This window comes from Citrus clementina, unplaced genomic scaffold (genome assembly GCF_000493195.1).
Source record: "Citrus clementina cultivar Clemenules unplaced genomic scaffold, Citrus_clementina_v1.0 scaffold_3, whole genome shotgun sequence".
Taxonomy (NCBI): Eukaryota; Viridiplantae; Streptophyta; class Magnoliopsida; order Sapindales; family Rutaceae; genus Citrus; species Citrus x clementina.
The window spans coordinates 10,751,281-10,777,244 of NW_006262339.1; the positions used below are offsets into that span (position 1 = coordinate 10,751,281).

A 25,964-nucleotide genomic window follows, 5' to 3' on the forward strand; every position below is an offset into this window, starting at 1 on the left:
GCTTCCTTGAATCCTGTATTGGTTGAGTGTCAATTACAATGAAATCAATAGGAAAATAAAACTTGTCTACCTAGATAAGCACGTCCTCCACAATACCACGAGGTACTTTTGTGGACCGATCTGCAAGTTGTAACACCACTGGAGTTGGGTGTAATTCTCCAAGTCCAAGTTTCACGAATACAGAGTAAGGCAAAAGATTTACACTAGCTCCTAAATCCAATAAAGCATTCTCAATTGTGTAGTTCCATATACTACATGAGATAGTGGGGGAGCCTGGGTCTTTGCATTTTAAAGGAATTTTATGTTGGAGTATAGAACTAACGTTTTCTGTTAAAAATGCCTTCTTTTGAACATGCATGTTTCTCTTTTTAGTACAAAGGTCTTTAAGAAACTTGGCATAAGATGGAACTTGTTTAATAGCATCAAGCAAAGGGATGTTAATACTTACCTGTTTGAAGATTTTGAGAATCTCACCTGTGGATTTTCCCTTTTTTCCTTTCGCTAACCTCTGAGGAAATGGAGCTTTCAGAACGTATTCTCGTGGGTTGGTTTCTTCTTTCTCCTCCGGTGATGATTCCTCAACATTCACAAGTACAATTTGATTTTCTTTTGTCACCGGCATCTCCACTTTGTTGTCGACTTCTTTTCCTTTTCGCAAGGTCATTACTGCTTTGGCTTCTCCATGCTGCTATGGTGAACTGGTACTTGCTTCATGCACTCCTTTAGGGTTAGGCATTGGTTGACTTGGAAACTTACCTTTCTCAACGGTCATTGCCAAGGTCTGAACTGAAGAAGCAAGTTGTCCCATCATCTTCTCAAGGCTTGAAACTGATTGGGCTTGTGAGTTGAAACCCGCTCTCAATTCATTTCGTAGTCTATCAATGGTGTGGTTCTGTTGCTCAATCGTAGAGTGAGTAACATTCCTGAAATTTTGGAATGCATCCTCCCATGGTCTGGGTTGAAAGTGGTTCTGGTTCTGATTGTATGGTCTGAATGGTGTCTGAGAGGCTTGAGGATTTTGAGGAATTTGTTACATTGGTGGAGCTGGAGCTGCTAGTCCATTCTGTTGGAGTCCTTGAGACCATGAAAAATTGGGGTGGTCTCTCCATCCAGGGTTATATGTGTTGGAGTATAGGTTGTAATTAGATGATTTTCTCATTACACCTATGGCATTGGCTTGATCTGAGTATGAGTCATGGTCATGTGGCTCTGTTGATTTAGCAGTCGATAACGATGCTATTTGTCGAGAGAGACCTTCAATTATCGCTTTGACTTCTTTAATTTCTGAACTTGACTCGCCAATGTGAACCTCATTTACTCCCTTAATTCTTCTAGTATTCCTGAGTGATCGACTCCGTTGTTGGGAATTATCCGCTTGTCGCTGGAAGAATTCCCAAATTTCTGATGCACTTTTTGACATTAGCTCTCCTCCACTTGTTGCCATTAGCCATTCTTGCACATTCGGTAGTAATCCCTCCAAAAAGTATTGGCATTGGTGCCATTTCTCATACCCATGATGTGGACACTTCAAGAGTAGTCCATTGAATCTCTCCCATGTTTCAAAAAATTGCTCGTCCTCTCTCTGGGTAAACTCCGAGATTTCCCTGCGAATAGCATTGGTTTTATGCACTGGGAAATATTTATTCAAAAATTTTGTAACCATTTGTTCCCATGATGAAATGCTATTGGCAGGCAGTGTATTTAACCATGAACGAGCTCTATCCTTTAAAGAAAATGGGAATAATCTGAGTTTAACATCATCATCTGAAAAAATTTCGTATTTAAAAGTTTGACAAATAGCATGAAAATCATTCAGATGATTATATAGATCCTCATTTTCTAGGCCATAAAATGTGGGGAGACAATTTAGCACATTAGGTTTTAATTCAAAGCTCCTAGCAGCTACATTTGGGTATCTTATACATGATGTGCTCAAATTTGCTAAAGGACTGAAATAATCTTTAAATGGCCTCTCCTGTGGTTGCAAATCCATTTTATTTTTTACTTGTTTGTGTGTGCGAAGTGTTTTCTCAAGTTCAAGGTCTATAGGTTCAAGATTAGGTAATAATGACCTTCGACCATGCATGCAAAACAAATAAAATAAAAAATAAAGATGGGAACAAAATAAATAAAAATAAAGAAGAGGGAGAAATTACGATACTAACCTTATTGCGCTATTACAACCTTTCTATAAAAATACACAAAAACAAATACGTGAAATAAATTAACTAAAAATAAATTAATAAGATAAACAAAAAAAATTTCAAAGAAAAATAAATTGAAAATTAAATTACAGAATTTTAAAGAAGAGAAAAAGAAAAGAAATACTAACCTTTAAATGTAGATTCACTTTTTTTTTCAATAATAAAAAAAAATACAAGAAAACAAATAAAAGAAATTATTTACAAAAATTAATTCTATGAATTAAAATTACTTACCCTCCCGGCAACGGCGCCAAAAACTTGTTGTGCAAATTTTAATGTACTCGCAAGTGCACGAATCTATTGTAGTATAGATCAACGGTGACGAGTGTCAATCCCACGAGGAGGTGGATTTTAATTGTGTAGAATTAATTTTGTGAATGGGTGATTAGATTTATGGTGGAAATGATTTGGAATATGCTAAAACTTAAATTAAAATGGCGAGAATAAATTCTAAAATTGGTATTGAAAAAGAGAATTCTAATGAAATGACGTACTTGGGTATCTGGATCCGTATCAACATGCATCATGGGCTAAATAATCCGTATTAATGCCAATTAAATCATGAGGGGGGAATCCACACCTCATGAACCACGCTCTAATCAATATGGTGCTAAGGGCTTACCGTGCCAAATAATAATAACCTTGTACTAGAGGGCCGGTGAAACCAAGGCGGTACTAGACAATATTAGTATTATTTGTCGACGAGAAGTTAAAACATCCACAAAACCTAGAGGGGAAGAGAAAATAAATTTACCAAATTAAGCCCATGACACATGTTGAGACTTCACCTTCAACCCAAGCTTGAAAGAAAATTAGCCACTCATAATTGAACTAGGGGCAAAATAGGAATTTATTAAAATACGAAGAAAATACAAGATGGAGAGGGAATTACAGAAAACAGAGTCTAAAAATGGATTCAGAGATATCAAATTAGGGGGGAGAGGCCCCCTTTTTATGGATACATGGAGTAAATCATGATCATCGGATTAAAAACAGTTTGGACGCTCAGGATTGCGCCACGTCATCAGTCAACAGTCCACGGTTTGACCACGCGGATGAACAGTAACACAGTTTGACCCGACTTTGAACAGTAACGCGGTTTGACCCGGATGAACAGTAATGCGGTTTGGTTGAAAATAATCCTGTGTGATGCATGCACCGTACGCGAGATTTTTCGTCCACTGATATGCTGCCACGTCACCATCAACAGTACATAAGAATTTTAGTCCAACAGGATCGTGACACCTCATCAGTCAATGCCACATCATCGGTCAATGCTACGTCATCGATCTATCTATGTGAACAGTGTCGTGAACAGTAACGTATACAGTACCGTATACGTGAATAGTACCGTACATGTGAATAATGTCATTTTTTCTTTTTTGCTCCTCCTAAGGTTTTCGACCGTCCTGAGTTCAAAAGTGATGTCCGTTTTGCCGTCTGATCTCTCCTTTATTGTGAAATGACTATAATGCCCCTAAAATACATAAATTACTTAATTAAAATAAAACACACTTAATTAAATCACAAGAATGTTAAATACATAAAAGTAAGGGTTGTTAGTAAGACTTGAAATGTAAAATGACGATTTTCTCCTTTATAAATATGCATTTTCTAACACTCAACAATAGCCTGAACACCTATCTAAGAAGCAGTAATATTGTTTTCCAGCAAGTTTGTCCAACATCTGATCTATGAATGAAAGTGGGAAATAGTCTTTCCTTGTGGCTTTGTTGAGCTTCCTGTAATCCATATGCACTCTCCATCCAGTCATTGTCCTTGTATGAATAAGTTCATTATTCTCATTAGCCATTACTGTTATCCCTCCTTTCTTTGGAACACATTGAACTGGGCTTACCCATGAACTGTCTGATATTGGGTATATGACTCCAGCATCTAACCATTTGATGATTTCCTTCTTCACCACTTCTTTCATAATAGGATTCAGCCTTCTCTGGTGCTCCACCGAATTGCTGGAACAATTCTCTAACAGGATTTTATGCATACATATGGATGGGCTTATCCCTTTTATATCTGCCATGGTCCATCCAATTGCTCTTCTGTATTTTCCCAGCAAATTTACTAGACTCTGTTCTTGACCTGCATCCAAAGTAGAAGAAATGATTATAAGGAGTGTGTTGTTTTGACCAAGATAAGCATACTTTAAATGTAAAGGTAACAGTTTTAATTCAAAACTAGGAGGAAATTCAATAGATGGTAAAGTTATTTTTACTTCCTTGTCTGAAAGATTCAGGTGTTCAATAAACCTGTTGTGCCTATCAGATTGCTGTTTGTCCATCCAATCTATTTGGATTGCTGCAACATCTTCCTCTTCAACATCCTCAAAGGTGGTGACTTTATCAAGTACATTACTGCAGCATCTGTCCATTCTGTCTGCTATAACAAGATCCACTACACTTAGGAAATTACAATCTTTTACTTCATCAGGGTTCCTCATAGCCTCTAGTACATTAAATGTGACTTGCTGATCATTCACTCTCATGGTGAGCTCTCCTTTCTGCACATCTATCAAAGGTTTTTTCAATTGCTAGAAAAGGTCTTTAAAGTATAATCGGTACCTCTTTGTCAGATTCAAAGTCCAGTACAATGAAATCCAGTGGAAAGATGAATTTGTCAACCTTCACCAATACATCTTCTATCTTTCCTTTAGGGTATGCATGAGATCTGCCAGCTAATTGCAGAGTGACTGTTGTTGGTCTGCACTCCCCTACTCCCAGCAACTTAAATACAGATAATGGCATCAAATTAATACTAGCTCCCAAGTCACAAAGTGTTCTGCCAGCATACCTAGTCCCTATAGAACAGGGTATTGTAAAACTCCCTGGATCTTTTAATTTTGTGGGAATTTTACTCTGGAGCATATGACTGCTTTCCTGTGTTAAAGCAACAGTTTTAAACTCTCCCAGCCTTCTTTTTCGTGCCAAGATATCTTTTAAAAATTTCACATAATTTGGCATTTGCTCCAAAGCTTCCACAAAAGGTATATTTATGTGCAGTTGCTTCAGCACTTCCAGGAATTTGCTGAACTGCTTGTCTTGTTTTTGCTTCTGGAACCTTTGTGGGAAATGTGGTGGATGTCTAAACTGCTGGGTAGCTTTAGGAGATATCAAACTTTGTTTGTTTGATTTGGTGCAAGTTGTAACTACTGGTGTTGTGACTTCTTTTTCAGCATGTTCTGGTTGAATTTCCTCTGCAGTTGTTGTAGCTTGGCCCATGTAACCAGTGTCTTGAACAGGAGTTTACTGTAACAAGCTTTCCTTTTGAGTTGGTTTTTGTGCTGAATTGTATTCCATCCCATTTTTGGTCACCTCAACTGATATATCAACATTTTTTCTAGATCTCAAACTAATTACTTTGCAGTGTTCTTTGCTCTCTCTCCTAGGGTCTTCTGTGTTGCTAGGTAGGCTTCCTTGAGTTCTGCTGCTCATTGTTGTGGCTAGTTGTCCCATTTAGTTCTCAAGGTTTCTCAAGGACACAGCTTGACTCTGCACAATTGCTTCATTCTTTACAATATACTCCTTGATCAGTGCTTCCAGTGAAGTGATTGGATCCTAACTAATATGCTTTTGCCCTTGACTTTGTTGATGAAAACCAGGTGGTTGTGTGTTTCTACTCAGTCCATTCAATGCTGGAGTATTTAGATTCTGACTGCTCCATGAGAAATTTGGGTGTTGTTTCCAGCCTAGGTTGTAAGTATTTGAATATGGGTTGTTCTGAGGTTGTCGATTGAAGTTACCCACATAGTTTACTGAAGCTGGATTTCCAGGACAATTATCAAAATCATGTTCTTCACCACAATAGACACAAGAAAGTTCAGTAACTTGCTTTACTGTTGCTGGAGCAGCTGTCATGGCTTTTACCATGTTAGTCAATGAGGTTGCTTATACTGATAAGGCTGTAATTACATCAATGTTATATACCCATGCTGATCCTCTTGCTGCTAGTTGCTTGGCTAAGGGCCACTGGTAATTATTGTTGGCAATTCTTTCTAGAATTTCATAAGCTTTAGTGTAAGATTTGGATAATAGAGCTCCATTTGCTGAAGCATCCACCATTAACCTTGTACTTGGATTCAACCCATTGTAGAAAGTTTCCAATTGAATGCAACAAGGAATACCATGATGAGGACACCTTCTGAGCAATTCCTTGAATCTTTCCCAAGCCTCATACAAACTTTCATCTTTCAGTTGATGGAAGGAAGTAATTTCATTCCGCAACTCTACATTTTTTATTGGTGGGAAATATTTCATTAGGGATTTATCAGCCAGTTTATTCCATGTAGTGATGGAATCAGGTGGTAACGAATTTAACCATACTCTTGCTCGATCTCTTAAGGAATAATGAAATAGCCTCAGCCTTAAGGCATCTTGTGTTGCTTCAGCAATCTTGAAAGCATCACTTACTTCCAAGAATAATTTAAGATGGAGATAAGGATCTTCAATTGGCAATCCATTGAATTGCCCAACTGTTTGCAACATTTGAAACATTACTGGCTTTAACTCAAAATTTGCAGCATCTACTTCAGGTCTGATGATGCTAGGATGTACAACTTGGGGAGTTAGCACAGCATAATCTCTTATAACTCTGTCTCTGTCATCAGCCATGTAAATAATGTTGTTATTGCCTGGCTGTTGACTGGTTGCAAGGGCCCGTGAGGATTCAAATTCCCTGCATCCTGTAAATTATTCATGCTTGAAGCAATTTCTGAATTCCTTTGTTCTCTTCTCAATCTCCTGATAGTCCTTTCAATCTCAGGATCGAATTGGAATGCCACAAATCTGTCTTTGCACATGCATGTACCGATCTACCAATAAATAGAATGAATCAAATCAAATTTTGCACTATCAAGATTTACTTCACACTTTAAAAATAAACAATCAATCCCCGGCAACGGCGCCAAAAACTTGTTAATTGATTTTTATAATCAATTATTATAAATGCCAATGTGCAAGTATACACGACAATTAATAAAGTGATGAGTATTCAAGATCGTCTCCACAGGAATTGATGTTACTCCAAAATGCTAAAGCAATCACAATAGTGCAAATCAACTAAAGACCGAAACAAACAATTGTCAAATAATTCTATCGTAACTAATAATTGTGAGAGATGAAAATAAAACAATACTGTAATGAAATAAACTAAGTTAAATGTGTCTAAGATTCAATTGAGAATATAGTAGTTGAATGATCAAACTCTCCTAATGGGGTGACTGTTGTTTACCAAATTAGCACTAGTTGTTACAATAAGTGCTGCAGCAATGGGTAGAATGAATCTGCATCCGCAGCTATCGCATGTTAGAAATCTCATACATTTAAATCTACTAACAATGACTAGTTGCTCATATATTTATGGTACGACATTATAACCTTTAATCTCTCCACCCTATAAGGTGAACACCTATGTCTAGAGTGTCACAAATCTTAACTTCAAGTATTGCCCTTATGGGATTTAAGGCAACCTAATCCAGGAAACTCGACTTAAGAACAAGTAATACTCTAATAATATCCGCTAAGACATGCCCTTTTGCTGCTCTATCTTAACTGAAATTATTAAATGGGTGGTGTTGAGTGTTAGAAAATGTATATTTATAAAGGAGAAAATCATCATTTTACACTTCAAGTTTTACTAACATCCTTACTTTTATGTATTTAAGTTTCTTGTCATTTAATTATGTGTGTTGAATTATAATTAAGTATTTTGTGTATTTTAGGGGCATCATAGTCATTTCACAATGAACGAGAGATCAGACAGCAAAACAGACATCACTTTTGAACTCAGGACGGTTGAAAACCTTAAGAGGAGCATAAAAGGAAAAATGGCATTGTTCACATGTACGGTACTATTCACATGTACGGTACTGTCTACATTATTGTTCACGACACTGTTCACATAGACGGATCGATAACGTGGCATTGACCGATGATATGGCATTGATTGATGAGGTGTCATGATCCTGTTGGACTAAAATTCTTATGCACTGTTAATCGATGACGTGACAGCATATCAGTGGACCAAAAATCTCGCGTACGGTACATGCATTATATATGATTATTTTCAACCAAATCGCGTCACTGTTTAAGCCGGGTCAAACCGTGTTACTGTTCAAACTGCGTGGTCAAACCGCGTACTGTTGACTGATGACGTGGCGCAATCCTGAGCGTCCAAACTGTTTTTAATCTGATGGCCACGATTTACTCAATGTATCTATAAAAAGAAGGCCTCCCCCCTTAATTTGATCTCTGAATTCATTTTTGGAATCCATTTTCTGTAATTCTTCTCTATCTTGGTTTTTCTATGTATTTTAATAAATTTCTATTTTGCCCCTAGTTCAATTATGAGTAGCTAATTTTCTTTCAAGCTTGGGTTGAAGGTGAAGTCTTAACATGTGTCATGGGCTTTATTTGGTAAATTTATTTTCTTTTCCCCTCTAATTTTTGTGGATGTTTTGACTTTTCATCGACAAATAATAATAATCTTGTCTAGATACCGCATTGGTTTCACCGGCTCTCTAGTACAAGGTTATTATTATTTGGCAGGATAAGTCCTTAGCACCATATTGATTAGAGTGTGGTTCATGAGGAGTGGATTCCCCCTTCATGATTTAATTGGCATTAATAATGACTAATTAGCACATGGTGCATGTTGATACGGATCCAGATACCCAAGTATGTCATTTCAATTTATTCTCGCCATCTCAATTCTAATTTTAGAATAATCTAAGTTACTTTCATCACAAATCCAACCACCTTCATACAAAATTAATTCTACATATAATTAAAATCCACCTCCTTGTGGGATCGACACTCGTTACCATTAATCTAATCTACAATAGATTCGTGCACTTGCGAGTTCAATAAAATTTGCACAATAAGTTTTTGGCGCCGTTGCCGGGGAGGTAAGTTATTTTAATCGATAGAATTAATTTTTGTGAATAATTTCTTTTATTTATTTTCTTGTTAAAAAAAAAAGTGAATCTACATTTAGAGGTTAGTATTTCTTTTTTTTTCTCTTCTTTAAAATTTTGTAATTTAATTTTCAAGTTATTTTTTTTCTTCTTTGTAATTTTTGTTTATCTTACTAATATATATATATTTTTAGTTAATTTATTTGACATATTTTTTTTGTGTATTTTTATAGTAAGGTTGTAATAGTGCGATAAGGTTAGTATCGTAGTTTCTCCTTTTTCTTTATTTTTATTCGTTTTGTTCCCATTTATTTTTTGTTCTTTGCATGCATGGTCGTAGGTCATTATTACCTAATCTTGAGTTTATAGACCTTGAATTAGAAAAAAACACTGCGCACACACAAACACGTTAAAAATAAAATGGATTTGCAACAATAAGCACCACAGGAGAGGCCATTTAAGGACTACTTTAGTCCCTTAGCTAATTTAAGCACATCCTGCATAAGATACCCAAATGTATAAAATACCCAATGTAGCTGCTAGGAGTTTTGAACTAAAACCTAGTGTGCTAAATTGTCTCTCAACATTCTATGGCCTAGAAAATGAGGACACATATAATCATTTGAATGATTTTCATGCTGTTTGTCAAACATTTAGATATGAGAAATTTTCAGATAATGATGTTAAACTTAGACTATTCCCATTTTCTTTAAAAGATAGAGCTCGTTCATGGCTCAATACATTACCTGCCAAAACCATCACATCATGGGAACAAATGGTAACTAAATTTTTGAATAAATATTTCCCAGTGCATAAAACCAATGCTATTCGCAGGGAAATCTCAGAGTTTACCCAAAGAGAAGACGAGTAGTTTTTCGAAACATGGGAGCGATTCAATGGGCTACTCTTGAAGTGTCCACATCATGGGTACGAGAAATGACACTAATGCCAATACTTTTTGGAGGGATTATTGTCGAATGTGCAAGAATGGCTAATGGCAACAAGTGGAGGAGAGCTAATGTCAAAATGTGCATCAGAAATTTGGGAATTCTTCTAGCGACAAGTGGATAATTCCCAACAACGGAGTCGATCACTCGGGAATACTAGAAGAATTAAGGGAGTAAATGAGGTTCACATTGGCGAGTCAACTTCGGGAATCAAAGAAGTCAAAGAGATAGTTGAAGGTCTCGCTCAACAAATAGCATCGTTATTGACTGCTAAATCAACAGAGCCACATGACCATGACTCATACTCAGATCAAGCCAATGCAATAGGTGTAATGAGAAAACCATCTAATTACAACCCATACTCCAACACATATAACCCTAGATGGAGAGACCACCCCAATTTTTCATGGTCTCAAGGATTCCAATAGAATGGACCAGCAGCTCCAGCTCCACCAATGCAACTAATTCCTCAAAATCCTCAAGCCTCTCAGCCACCATTTAGACCATACAATTAGAACCAGAATTACTCTCAACCCAGACCATTGGAGGATGCATTCCAGAATTTCAAGAATGTTACTCACTCTACGATTGAGCAACAGAACTGCACCATTGATGGACTACGAAATGAGATGAGAGCAGGTTTCAACTTACAAGCCCAATCAGTTTCAAGCCTCTAGAAGATGGTAGGACAACTTGCTTCTTCAGTTCAGACCTTGGCAATGACTCTTGAGAAAGGTAAATTTCCAAGTCAACCAGTGCCTAATCCTAAAGGAGTACATGAAGCAAGTACTAGTTCACCACATCAGCATGGAGAGGTCAAAGCAGTCATGACCTTGCGAAAAGGAAAAGAAGTCGACAACAAAGTGGAGATGCCGGTGACAAAAGAAAATCAAATTGTACCTGTGAATGTTGAGGACTCACCATCGGAGGAGAAAGAAGAAACCAACCCACGAGAATATGTTCCTAAAGCTCCATTTCCTCATAGGTTAGCTAAAGGAAAGAAGGGAAAATCCATAGGTGAGATTCCTGAAATCTTCAAACAGGTAAGTGTTAACATCCCTTTGCTTGATGCTATAAAACAAGTTCCATCTTATGCCAAGTTTCTTAAAGACCTTTATACTAAAAAGAGAAACATTCATGTTCTAAAGAAGGCATTTTTAACAGAAAACGTTAGTTTTATACTCCAACATAAAATTCCTCTAAAATGCAAAGAACCAGGCTCCCCCACTATCTCATGTAGCATAGGGAACCACACAATTGATAATACTTTGTTGGATTTAGGAGCTAGTGTAAATCTGTTACCTTATTCAATGTTTGTGAAACTTGGACTTGGAGAATTACACCCAACTCCAGTGGTGTTACAACTTGTAGATCGGTCCACGAAAATACCTTGTGGTATTGTAGAGGACGTGCTTATCCAGGTAGACAAGTTTTATTTTTCTGTTGATTTCATTGTAATTGACACTCAACTAATACATGATTCAAAGAAGCACATCCCCATTATTCTAGGCCGACCTTTCTTGGCAACTGCGGATGCTCACATTCAATGTAGGACTGGAAATATGCAGTTGTCCTTCGGCAACATGACTATGGAGCTAAACATTTTCAATATTGCCAAACAACCTCATAATGCAGATGATGAAATTGTTGATGTGGATTTAATAGACTCATTAGTTGATAATACTTTTCTTTCAAACCTTAGTGATGACCCTTTACAAACATGCTTAACTCACTTTGGTTTGGATTTTGATATTGACAGATCAATTGATGAGGTCAACGCCCTACTTGACTCAACACCATCTATGGATACCAATAAATGGAAGTCAAAAGTTGAACAACTAGCACCATCAGAGAAGAAACTCATCCCATCATCATAATCACCACCGAAACTCGAGCTCAAACCATTACCCAACACTTTGGAATATGCGTTTTTGGTAGAAGAAAGCATTCTGCCGGTAATCATCTCATCATCCCTCAATGACGAACAAAAAGGTAAGTTGTTGGATGTTTTAAAAGAGCACAAAGGAGCATTAGGATGGACCATAGCAGACATAAAAGGTATAAACCCAGTAGACTGCATGCATTACATTCACCTCGATAAAAATGCTAAACCTACTAGGGAAATGCAACGTTGGTTAAATCCTAACATGAAAGAAGTTGTTAGAACTGAAGTCCTTAAGCTATTAGACGCAGGTATCATTTACCCAATTTCTGATAGTTCATGAGTCAGTTCTGTACAAGTTATCCCTAAAAAGTCAAGAGTCACAGTAGTTACCAATACTGATAATGAATTAATACCAACTAGAGTAACTATAGGATGGCGTGTATGCATTGATTATAGAAAGTTGAATTCTGTCACACGTAAAGACCATTTTCCTTTACCATTTATCGATCAAATGCTTGATAGATTAGCAGGCCATGAATTTTATTACTTTCTAGATGGCGACTCAGGATATAATCAGATTCTTATAGCACCAAAAGATCAAGAGAAAACCATTTTCACTTGCCCTTTTGGCACTTTTGCATATAGGAGAATGCCATTTGGATTATGTAATGCACCTGCTACATTTCAACGATGCATGTTAAGCATTTTTTCTGATATGGTTGAACAATTCCTTGAAGTCTTTATGGATGATTTTTCTATCTTTGGTGACTCATTTGATCAATATTTACATCATCTAACATTAGTTCTGTAGAGATGTGTCCAGAAGAGCTTGGTCTTAAATTGGGAGAAGTGCCATTTTATGGTAAAATAAGGTATTGTTCTCGGTCATATCATTTCGAGCAAAGGTATTGAGGTTGACAAAGCCAAGGTGGATCTCATTTTTAATCTTCCTCCACCCAAAACAGTCAGAGAAGTAAGATCTTTTCTTGGGCATGCTGGATTTTATAGACATTTCATTAAAGATTTTAGCAAAGTTTCTAGACCCTTATGCAATCTACTTGCTAAGGATGTACCTTTTGTCTTTGATAATTCATGTCTTGTGGCATTTGAAAAATTAAAGCAGTTGTTGACATCATCACCTATCATTCAGCCCCCAAACTAGAGCTTACCATTTCAACTCATGTGTGATGCATCTAATTATGCAATAGGAGCAGTGTTAGGACAAAGAATTGATCGAATTCCCCATGTTATTTACTATGCTAGTATAACATTGAATGATGCACGAAAAAGAAATGCTAGCAGTAGTGTTTGCATTAGAAAAATTTCGATCTTATCTCATTGGTTGTAAAATAATTGTATTTACGGATCATGCTGCTCTTAAATATCTTCTTACAAAGAAAGATACAAAAGCTAGACTAATTCGTTGGGTGTTACTTTTACAAGAATTCAACTTGGAATTTAAAGATAAGAAAGGCACATAAAATGTTATGGTAGACCATCTCTCTCGTCTCCATTTTGACACAATTTCAGAACCATTAACATTGAATGAATCATTCCCAGATGAACAATTAATGAGTGTGGAAGTATTACCATGGTATGCTGATATCGTTAATTATCTTGTTACAGGTCAACTTCCAGAGCATTGGACCAAACAAGACAAGGCTAAATTCTTTGCAGAAATAAAGAATTTCTTTTGGGATGACCCGTATTTGTTCAAGTATTGTGCAGATCAAATTGTTAGACGATGTGTCCCAGAAAGTGAAATTCAAAATATCTTTTCATTCTGCCATGAACAAGCTTGTGGAGGCCATTTCAGTGCTAAGAAAACAGCTACTAAAGTTTTACAATGTGGTTTCTATTGGCCAACTATATTTCGAGACGCTTACACTTTTTGTTCTTCATGTGATAGGTGTCAACGAATTGAGAGCATTACACGAAGGAACATGATGCCACTAAATCCAATTTTAGTGGTTGAGATTTTTGACGTATGGGTATCGACTTCATGGGACCCTTTCCCTCTTCTTTTGGCCATCAATACATATTGGTTGCTGTTGACTACGTATCGAAATGGGTAGAAGCAATTCCATGTAGAACCAATGATCACAAGGTAGTGATGGGATTTTTTAAAAGCAACATTATTTCACACTTTAGATTCCCTTGAGCAATAATCAGTGATGGTGGTGCCCACTTTTGTAACAAAGCATTCAAAGCTCTTTTGACAAAGTATTCAATCACTCACAAAGTGGCGACCCCATATCATCCGCAAACCAGTGGCCAAGTTGAAATCTCCAATCAAGAAATAAAGCACATATTAGAAAAGACGGTGAGGCCAGACAGAAAAGATTGGTCATTAAGACTTGATGATGCATTATGGGCATATAGAACGACTTTCAAGACCCCGATTGGGATGTCACCCTACAGGCTACTGTATGGAAAAGCTTGCCACCTACCTGTGGAACTCGAGCATCGTGCATATTGGGCCATCAAGAAATTCAACTTTGACATGCAGCAAGCTAGCTCAGAAAGAAGATTACAACTGGTAGAACTTGAAGAAATTCGCAATGATGCATACGAAAATGCCAAAATTTACAAGCAGCGAATGAAAGTCTTTCATGACAAGCAAATTATGAGAAAAACATTCACTCCAGGTCAGAATGTGCTTTTATTCAATTCTCGCTTGCACATATTCCCAGGTAAGTTACGCTCTCGATGGTCTAGCCCCTTTATTGTTCATACTGTTTTTCCACCTGGGGCAATTGAAATTAAGGACCCAAAGAGCGGTGTCACGTTTAAAGTTAATGGTCAAAGATTAAAGCCATATCTAGAGTACCAACCACATGGAGAGGACATCGAAATAAATTTAAGTGACCCACCAGATTTGAATTGAATTTTTCTTTCTTTTCGGTGATTTATTTTTTTTCTTTTTATTATTCTTTTGCTAATTGAAATTATTTTTGCATAAGTGTGTTTGTTTAACCATTAAGTTTTCTCTTATCATTATTAATCATGAGTACCATAGCTAACCAGTTCCTCCTGAACATTCTTAAACCACTTCAACGTGTAAAATCTCATCTCAAAAGGCAAATTCAATTTTGTAAAACACATCGTATTTGGGTTCTGCAACCACCAGAGTTAGTATCCTATGTTGAGGATTTAGAAAGCCAACTCAGAGACATTGAGAGAAGTGTCTATAACATCCAGTTGGAGCTTGAGGTAAATTCAATAAGAGGACGATTTTAACTTTCTTTGTGTGTTTTAATTTATTTTTCTATTTGTGTGCTTTAGTTTGTTACCCCGGTGAAGTGGCGGATAACGGTACTCCGTGACAATCAGGTCGGTTACTTCAGTTTCCCATAATAACTGATATTATGAGGCGAAGGTATGGACAGAAACGAGATTCTAGCAAAGCTTCACAATTGATTCCCTTCACTTCCTCAGAATGCCCTCCTTACAATCTATAAAGCTCGGTCCGAACGCATGCAATTACTCATGAGGAATAACATATCTGCTGACATTCCTTGGTTAATCGAGGCTAAAGTATGATTGGCAGGTGAGTTACCTCTAAAATTTATTGCATACATGCCTGGTTGTGGTAAAGGAAATTATGCAAGAAAACGAAAAGCTCAAAAAATTTCTGTTGCTTGTTATAAATGAGCCAGAATGAGATGCAATAAAAACCCATGTTCTTTAGGAATGATGTCTGATAACAGGGAAGATAAGATTCAATTTATTAGGGATGGCTTGAATAAAGAGTCATTGAATGATATCCTTCTGTCTCTTGAAATGCATCTTAGTGGATATGTGCAAGAAGCGATTCTCCAGTTATGACCATTATTCCAGAAACAGCATGCACGATATAGTCTCGGAAATCTGACTGTAAACAACTATGTTTTCCAGTTTATAAGAAAACTAGATGGGAAGCCTATCCTCGACCCATAGAGGGCGTTCAAGCCGTTTCTGGATGTAAAACCAGAGGAAGATGTGAGCCACAGTCGCAACTATCTGTAAATATCCTTTTACTTCACTGTTATTTTATTTCACTGTTGTTTTATCTTTTCCATTATTGTCTTTAATAATTTTATTTTATCATTTTTTTTTCTTTTTACTGTTTCCTTTTTTACTCACGAGCCATGTGTTTTACGCGTTATTTAACATTGACATACCACCTCATACACAGTTGTGACCCACTGTCACCAAGATTCTTAAATATGACTTTTTGTTAAGCACTAACAAATTATTTTTTTGAAAAGTATCCCAATGGCAGCTACTCCCAATAGACAATTCAAGAACATTTGTGTGCTTTCTGGATTTAACTATGGCAAACATAAAGAATTCGTTGAGGCAGCCATAGATCTTGGTCGAAGCATAGCAAAGAGAAAATTACACTTGGTGTATGGAGGAGGTAACCGAGGGTTATCAAAATTGGTCTCAAAAGCTGCTTTTGTCAGAGGAAGCCAAGTGTTAGGCATCATCCCAAGAGCCCTAAAACCTTTGGGCAGTTTGTCTGACCCACCGACTGGAGAAGAGTTAGTCATCTCAGGTATGCAAGAAAGAATAACTGAAATACTTAATCATGCTGATGCTTTTATTTTCCTTCCAGGAGATCTTACAACACTAGAGGCACTTATCACACTAGCATCTTGGGCCCATCTGCACATTCACCAGAAACCTATCGGTTTGTTAAATGTCAATAATTTTTATGATGGTTTTATCGCATTTCTTAACCATGCAATAAAAAACTATTTCGTTCCTTCCAATGTGAAAAAGCTTTTTATTTGTGCTCACACTGCTAATGAGCTACTTGATATGTTACAAGCTTATAAACCGAAAACAAACCCATGGACCTTTGTGTTGGAGCATTCAAATGAGACAGTAACAGTAGTCGCAGTAAGAAGTACAAATTAGATTTAACTCTCCGCCTGTAAATATTTTCTTCTGTGTTGCACCACCCAGGTGATGTCTTATAAACTCTACTTTTTTCTTTTACAACATTGAGGATAATGTTTCGTTCTGGTTGGGGGGAGGGAATAGTCGACAATTGTGGAATTTTGGTTAAGTTTTTACTAATTTTTTTGTTGTAAAAACTAATTGTTACTAACTTTTTGTGTTAAAGATGGCTGAATATAGAGTGTAGTTACTCTAGAAACGCACCTTCTTCGTTAAAAAAAAATTTTAAAAAAAATTTCCAGATATTTTCTTTTTCTTTATTAATTTTTTTTATTTTTCTTCTTTTTTCTAATTTCTCCTTTATAAATATACACTTTCAAATTTTTTGAGTCGAAGATAGCTGAATATAGAGTGTAGTGCCTCTAGAAACGCATCTTCTTACTTAAAAAAATAAAAAAAAAACCATTTTCTTTTTCTATCATTTTAAGTGGAACTTTTCTAATTAGTTTTCTACATCATTTTCACATTTCTGCATGCATATTTTCCTTTCATGTTTAGAATAGGTTGGGGGGTAGGATATTGTTTGAAAAAAAAAATTGTGTGATTTGTTTTAACATTGGATGACATGATTAATTTTAAATTTTAGCATTTGTATTATCTTTGGTCTTAAGTGATGTTACGCTATGTTTGCTACTCTATATGTTGATGTCGGAGACAAATATGAGTTGCTTGAAGGAATGAACATGTCATAATAAGTACCAAGTGAGTTTTTGAGCCTATCATTTTTCTTGGAGAGTAACCCTTTTGCCCATTCTTTATATAGCTTAGAATTTTATTATTTTATACATGATCTCTATATTTCTTTTGAGTTAACCCTTAAAAAAATGTTGTAAAATTAAAAAAAAAAGAGAAAAAAAAGAAAAAAAATGTGTGTTGCTACATCTGGAGGCCCATCTAACTAGTAGATATGAAAGATTATTTAGAGCCCTAAAGGACGATGGAAAGACCATCTTTGATCCGTTTGAGCCTTTCTAGCCATCCCTTTTATGAAATATCCATAGTTAACCCTTTTGAGCCTTTAAAAAAAAATATTTTCTTTGTCAAACATATCATCTTGACCCACTCTGATTTGGAGTATTACCTGATATCTTAAAAGTTCTATCACCTATTTATGTTTGAGAAAAATATAAATAATTATTTTTTTCAGTGAAGTTGTGCCAAACAAAAGCAAAAAAACAAAAAAAAATTGTTGTTAAAAAAAATAACAATAATAGGTGAAATTCACCTTACAACTTCCAAAAAAAAAATCTCTCTACATTTTTCTCAAACATACACTTTTTCTCCTTATTTCCCCTTTTTTGTTAGCCACGTCCCTCGCCTACGTTACGTCATAATAAAAGTCCTTCTTGATTTTAGGGAACTATAGTCTGAAGTAGAAGCTAGTTATATGGGCTAAAAAGATGTAGTGGTGCATAAAATAAATAAATAAATAAATTGGGTTGACTAGTATTTTTATTTGACTTGAGATCGTATTATTTCTAAGCTGTGGACATATTTCTTTCATCTTAGTGAGAGCATGTGATATCACTTCTTTATTATTTTCTCTCAATTACCATTCATTGGAGTGACTATTTTTATTGGGTTTAATTTCTTTGTGAGAGTGTCACTACTTCCAGTAAGATTTTGGGGTTTGACATGTCATTCTTGAAAGTAGCTATGACAAAGTCTACTGGGCTGATTCATGCGGATGGTTGATGTGGGTGTGATGTTTCTTTAGACTGGAGATAATGCTTATACTTTTATTTGATTACTATCATTAGTCTGATTGAATAAATATGATTGTTAAAAAAAATCATTTTGGATTTGAATTTTGCTTTCGCTTTATTTGCTAGGGACTAGCAATAAGCTAGTTGGGGGGTGTGTTGAGTGTTAGAAAATATATATTTATAAAGTAGAAAATCGTTATTTTACACTTCAAGTTTTACTAACATCCTTACTTTTATGTATTTAAGCTTCTTGTCATTTAATTATGTGTATTGAATTATGATTAAGTATTTTGTGTATTTTAGGGGCATCATAGTCATTTCACAATGAATGAGAGATCAAACGGTAAAATGGACATCACTTTTAAACTCAGGACGGTTGAAAACCTTAGGAGGAGCATAAAAGGAAAAATGACACTGTTCACATGTACGGTACTGTCTACGTTATTGTTCACGACACTGTTCACATAGACGGATCGATGATGTGGCATTGACCGATGATGTAACATTGACGGATGAGCTGTCATGATCCTATTGGACTAAAATTCTTATGCACTGTTGATCGATGACGTGGCAGCATATCAGTAGACCAAAAATCTCGCGTACGGTACATGCATTATATAGGATTATTTTCAACCAAACCGCGTCACTGTTCAAGCCGGGTCAAACCATGTTACTATTCAAACCGTGTGGTCAAACCGCGTACTGTTGATTGATGACGTGGCGCAATCCTGAGCGTCCAAACTGTTTTTAATCTGATGGCCACGATTTACTCAATGTATCTATAAAAAGGGGGCCTCCCCCCTTTAATTTGATATCTCTGAATCCATTTTTGGAATCCATTTTCTGTAATTCCTTCTCTATCTTGTATTTTCTACGTATTTTAATAAATTTTCATTTTGCCCCTAGTTCAATTATGAGTAGCTAATTTTCTTTCAAGCTTGGGTTGAAGGTGAAGTCTCAACATGTGTCATGGGCTTTATTTGGTAAATTTATTTTCTTTTCCCTTCTAATTTTTGTGGATGTTTTGACTTCTCATCAACAAATAATAATAATCTTGTCTAGATACCGCCTTGGTTTCACCGGCTCTCTAGTACAAGGTTATTATTATTTGGCACGATAAGCCCTTAGCACCATATTGATTAGAAGGTGGTTCATGAGGTGTGGATTCCCCCTTCATGATTTAATTGACATGAATAATGAATATTTCGTCCATGGTGCATGTTTATACGGATCCAGATACCCAAGTACGTCATTTCAATAGATTTCACTTCAATTTATTCTCGCCATTTCAATTCCAATTTTAGAATAATTTAAGTTACTTTCACCATAAATCCAACCACCCTCATACAAAATTAATTCTACATATAATTAAAACCCACCTCCTCATGGGATCGACGCTCGTCACTATTAATCTATTCTACAATAGATTCGTACACTTGCGAGTTCAATAAAATTTGTACAACAGGTGTCAACCGAAATAACAGTTGTATTCATAAAAACTACTAGAGTATAATGCTACATCATTAACATAATAACATAAAAGAACAGTCAAGAACCCATTGGATTATTTGTCATTCAACCATAAATAAATTTAGTTCATAATCTAGATGAGAAAAATAAACATAAATATATTGATCTCGGAATACATCCAAACAATTCTAGGAAGAAGAGAAAATATAAGTTGAGCACGATGAAAGACAAATAATTCTGCACGGTTCTTTTCTTTTTTTCCAAATAGCACTCCTCAATATTGATCTCCTTCTTCTTGCCTTTGTAATTATTTTTTATGATAATTCCTTGCCGCCTTTCTATGTGGTGCACGCCTCCTTTTATATTACAAATTAGGGTAAAAAAACCCAAAGTCCATGCGCGTGCATGCGTTTAAATTAGGAAACATGCATATCGCGATTTTATAGCTGACCCACGCTTTAAGCTTTCTCCTGCATTGCTCTCTGATTGCTGCAGCACTGGTTGCCCTAGCATCCACAACGGCGCTGCATTATTCCCGATTGTGCTTGTCTTCTTTTGTGGCCATCTTCTTTCCTCCTCTTGCTCATCTTATGTCTCAGCATCTCCTTATGAATTTAAAACCTACAATTATGCACATGTTTTTAGCACAAATTACTTTATTTAAACAAAACTTATTAAAACCCAACTAAAATGAATGTTTATGCAAAAGGTAACCAAAATGTAATAAAAACATCTTATTTGTTTTCTAAATGACCTTGATTTAAATCTAGAATTGATGTAATAACTCTCATTTTCTAGAGTTATCAAACTCCAAATACCATCAAAGGGCAAGTTATCATTGATAATGTTGCCAAACTTTTTGCAAATCAAGATACATATTTGTTACAAGAACTTCTTTTGGATTTTTCATAGTATAATTGCTTTGTTTTAGAAAATGAAGATTCATAGAAAGTTTATTTTGATGGATTTTCAACTAAAAAACTACGAGGTGCAAGGTTGATCATTATTAATCTCGTTGAATGAGTTTCAATAGTATCTCTCAAATTAGATTTTACTTGCACTAAGAATAAAATAAACTATGGAATAGCAAGTACCGAACTACTTACAATAAAGAAACTAGGAGCCAAGAGAGTCAAAACTTATAGGAGATTCAAATATGATAATCCAACGATTCATAATTATTTTACTGTAAAAGAACCAGCATTATCTCCATATTGAATACATATTACAAAACTCATGTCAACTCTTTAGACTTCACAGTGGAGCATGTTAGGAGATAAAAGAATAAATACGCTGATTTACTAGTAATGCTGAGAGCTAAGATTAATCTAGTAAAGGAAACAACTGAAGTAACAATCTTACGAAAGACCAAACTAATAATCTTTATAGAAAGATTTGAACACAAAATAGTAATAGATGAGACAGACACTACCATTACAAAACACTTATTGATCCCAAAGAGACCTTCTACTTTAAGCAAGAGAAGAAGTACTCTTTGATTCTAGGAGTTTTTTACGGGGGCATGGTAGAAGGTATCTTTAAGATATGTGTCCACAGACAAGAACGAGAGAAACTACTCCATGAAATACATGAGGTTTCATGTGCAATAAAACCCGAGGTCAATCTCTATAGAAAGAAACAAAAGGCAAGTTATTAGTGGCCTAACATAAATAGACAAGTTGTGCGATACAGTCATCTTGCATTAAGTGCCAAAATTTGAGATTAGAAAAAGCTTAATATTAACTATTTACAATATGAGACAATAACTTTAAATCGTAAAAAAGCACATAAGATCAAACAAATAACTAAGAGATATTTCATGGAAAGTAATATGCAGTTTTGAAAAGTGTTCAATGAAAAATCATTACGGTGTTTTGGTTATTATGAGTCACAAAGAGCTTTACAATAAGCACACAATGGAGAGTGTGGAGAACATTAAGGGCAAAGAAAGTTATACCACAAGTTGTTGAGTTTGGGCTATTATTGGCCTACAATGGAAAAAAAAATTGCCAAAAAGTTTGTCAAGAAATGTTTCACTTGCCAAATCCACAGGACTCTCCAGCATACCCATCCATGGTCATTCCATGCTTGGGGATTGGACCTAATAAGCCTATTCATCAACCTGCGAGTGCCAATATTTGGATCATCACAACCACAGAATTCTTTATCAAATTGGTCGAAACAATTCCCATAAAGAAAGCCACTAGAGTAGTTATATCGATTTTCTTACGTGAACACATCATATATGCTTTGGCATACCACTCAAAATTATCATGGACAATGACACACCATTCATCAACAAACATGTTAATACTACCCTTACTCACTTTAGCATCTAGCACCAAAGGTCGACACCATATTATCCACAAGGTAACAGCCAAGTTAAGGCCACTCCAAGGTCATTTTAAAGATCATAACCAAGATGATATTGACTACATGGCTAAATGAAGTGCACAACTCACCAATGCACTTTGGACTTACAACACTTCGCTCAAAAAGTCAATTAGTGTCGTGTTATATTCGCTTATATACAGTCTTAAAGCAATCACACTAATTTAATTATCTCTCCCTACAGTTTAAGTTACAGCGGCTAGTGTTGATGCAAAATCATCTTTAGAGGCTTCTTAACTTAGATTGAAGTTTTGGAAGAAGAATGGAGACACATGCAGGATCACAACAAATCTACCCGCGATGAACCACAAAAGCCTATGCTAAAGCCATCAAGCAAAGAGACATCAAAGTACGAGACCTTGTGCTCAGGGTAGCTGACTATAGAAGAAGAGACTTTTCAGCTCTAACTAAATTCTCAACACCATAGTAAGGACCATTTATAGTTTGATAAGCTCATGACAATGGCTACTATCAGTTGTCTATTAATAAAGGTCAGATCCTCCATGACCTATCAATAGGAAATGGCTCAAGCAGTACTATTGCTTAGAAAATATATTTATAAAATAAAGGCAAATTAGAACACATAGGCAATAATAAAAGTGTATTATAAGTCTTTCTTCATTAGAAAGCAATGCACGTTTTATATCTAAATATTTTCCCTTGTAAAGCTCTCGGATCCACGCAAATTATGTAAGCATTTCTTGTAATTTATTTTAAAGCATGTGTAATTAATTTAAAGTTTAGTTAATTTAAAGTTTTTAATTTTCATAAAACCTGTTACGTTCCTCTAAGGCAAAGAGACCGGATCTCTGTCCTTAGTTGTATCTTCTCTTCTCTCTTCATTCAATCATAATACTATTTCTGGGATCCAGATCTAGTATTATTTATGAGCCTTTAGATTTTGTTGCTAGGCTTGGATAAAGAACATTAAAGGTTTTAAAATTATTTTGGTATATCGGCTGGAAAACAGAACGTGCGAGATATTGATTTGTTCTAAGTCAGATCTGGTCTCAAAGGCAAATTAAGTTCTGCATCGATCTGTAACAACGCCACGTATTGATTTAATTAAGTTTGATTTAATTTTCTGCTTAATCACATCCATCCTTCGATCCTATTTCCTTACTGGTATCAGAGCCAAGGGGAGGATAGTGTAATATATAATAGAGACTTTGTGTTTAAAGATTGATATCTTGGTTGAACATTGTTTGTGTGGTGAGTGTTACCTTAGTGTGCCTTGGTAGTTTTTGGTCGTAAGTCCCGATTAGGTTGAAGGGCAGTAAAACCAATTCTTAGCCTTGGATTGTAGCCATACCGACAAGACTAATACTAGAATATAGGTCTTGACCCATGGATATCTGCTCTGTAGAGCATCGTCCTTTTCTAGCTCTTATTCTGGAAGAACTAGTGATTCAAAGAATGTTGTGAATTCGGAAGAATTTGTGATTGAAGACTTTAATAAAGCAATTGATAATTGGGAATTACCAAAGGTTAATAAAGAAATGATTTATAAAAAAAAAAAGCTTGATTTTTTAAAGAATGATTATGTTATAAAAACTGAAGAAAGAGACATAACCCTTTCAAAGCCTTTTGAAACTATTAATCTATTTTCAGAACACTCTTTAAAGAAATTAAAAGATAAGAATTTTAATTATGTTCATATCGGCTTAATACAAGTTGGTATAAAACCTTTAACAAAAGAAGGTCTTAATACCTCCATACTGGTTGTCCTAAGAGATGGGCGATTCATCTCTTTTGATGATTCTTTACTAAGTAGTATAGAATCAAGTCTTTGTAAAGGTCCCATTTCATTCAATTGTTACCCGAACATAACAATTTCTCTAAAAGACAAGAATATTCTAAAAAGTATGATTTTGCAAATCAAAACCCATAATTATCACATGATTGAGGGATCTGTCCCAGTTGCCTTAATTTATAAAATTTCTTATAAAGTCATGATTTCTGCGTTTAGCACGCAACATAAATTTTAGTAAAAAAGAGATGAGACTCTTCTCTTGCAGACTGACCTGTCTAAAGCCAACACCGTTATTCCAAAACCAATCCAATGGAAAGATGTCAATCTTCCAGACGAATGGATTCTTGAAGGAGCCACTGCTCCAGTAATTCCAAAACAACTTGAGCCTAATACAGAGTTGCAAAATATGACTCAGTATTCAGATGGTAAAGTTAAATTATCCTTTAGGAGATCTACATCATCCAGATTCTCCGACAAAGACTCAAGCAAAAGTATTCCTACTTTAGAAAGGAAATTTTCAAAAATTCCTTATGTTATAAATCTCCTTTTTCAACAAGTACAAAATCAACCTAGGTTTTCCACTTCGGATATACCTAGTTCTTCCATACATTTTGTCGACTATACAACTAGTGTTCCTCATCCTATTTACACTAGCCGACAACATGAACAAAGACAGGAAGAGAAAGAACCTTCTCCTCCAACTTCTCCTACATTTTCTGCCATCACAGAAAATGTCATTAATGTCATAGAAAAAGACTTTGAATTAGATAAAACTCTTCTTCACAATGATTTTTATTCTGATTCCAACAAAGAAAAAAGACTTTGGTTTTTCAAACATTTCTTAAACCAAAGAACAGAAATCCAACAAGTTTATTATGAGTTTGTAAAATTGCATAAAGTTCATATATTATTTTTTGATTGGTTTGAGATGTATGCTTCGGAAACAACATTACTTATCCATTTAAATAATCAAATCTCATTACTATTAGAAAGAAAGCCATTGAGTGGAACCTTTCTGGTAGTGGTAGAGTCATAGAATCTGAGCATCCACCTCTAAGGAGTCTAACCATTGAACATGGTGAGCCCCTTATTGAGATTAAAGCCTCACCCTATAAAATCCATAAAGACCCAGAATCAGATTTAGATAGCATTATTCAACAGAATAATTTCTGTAATACCAATCTAAATACAATAGGAAAGCAGTTGACTAGAATAGAAAACCAATTCCAGAAGTCAACCATAGTTGTTTCTCCTATTACATCAAAATCAGATTCTGACAAAAAGCTTAAAGAGCCTATTTTCAAACCTTTTCAGGTTTCGCAAACTAGTCAAAAGTTTGTTCAAGAGTCAAAATCAGATTTTGCTAAAGCCATTAGAGACCAATTAGATAGAATAGAAGCCTCTTCTTATTCTTTTAAGGTCCAAATAGCCTCAGACAGTGCCCAATCTAGCAAGATTGGTGTACTAGAACAAGACAATATGCCCATAGCCTCTTCTGACATAGAAGCCTTTAAAGAAGAACCTGTTTCTAAAGCCAATAAAATCCATTAGGAATTAGCCCTACCTACTGTCAAATCTCCACCTGATCTGGCTATAGACAACAGACCTGCAGCATTAAACCAATCACGCTTTAATGCATCTTCTGTCCATGAGTGGAACATTGATGGTATGTCTGAATATAACATCCTAGGATTATTGCAAAAAATGACCATGGCAGCTAATGCCTATAAAAC

At 35.6% G+C, this 25,964-nt stretch overlaps 3 non-coding genes across 3 annotated transcripts; 2 read left to right on the forward strand and 1 right to left on the reverse strand.

Annotated features, from left to right (window-relative positions):
• Nucleotides 1-1,508: 1,508 nt before the first annotated feature.
• On the forward strand, nucleotides 1,509-1,612 carry LOC112100507. Its single transcript, XR_002906875.1, has one exon. It is a non-coding gene; the product is annotated as a small nucleolar RNA R71 (small nucleolar RNA).
• A 4,726-nt stretch (nucleotides 1,613-6,338) lies between these two features.
• LOC112100626 lies at nucleotides 6,339-6,446 on the forward strand. Its single transcript, XR_002906993.1, has one exon. It is a non-coding gene; the product is annotated as a small nucleolar RNA R71 (small nucleolar RNA).
• Nucleotides 6,447-9,958: 3,512 nt separating this feature from the next.
• Nucleotides 9,959-10,062, reverse strand: LOC112100532. The gene has a single exon (XR_002906900.1). It is a non-coding gene; the product is annotated as a small nucleolar RNA R71 (small nucleolar RNA).
• Nucleotides 10,063-25,964: the final 15,902 nt, after the last annotated feature.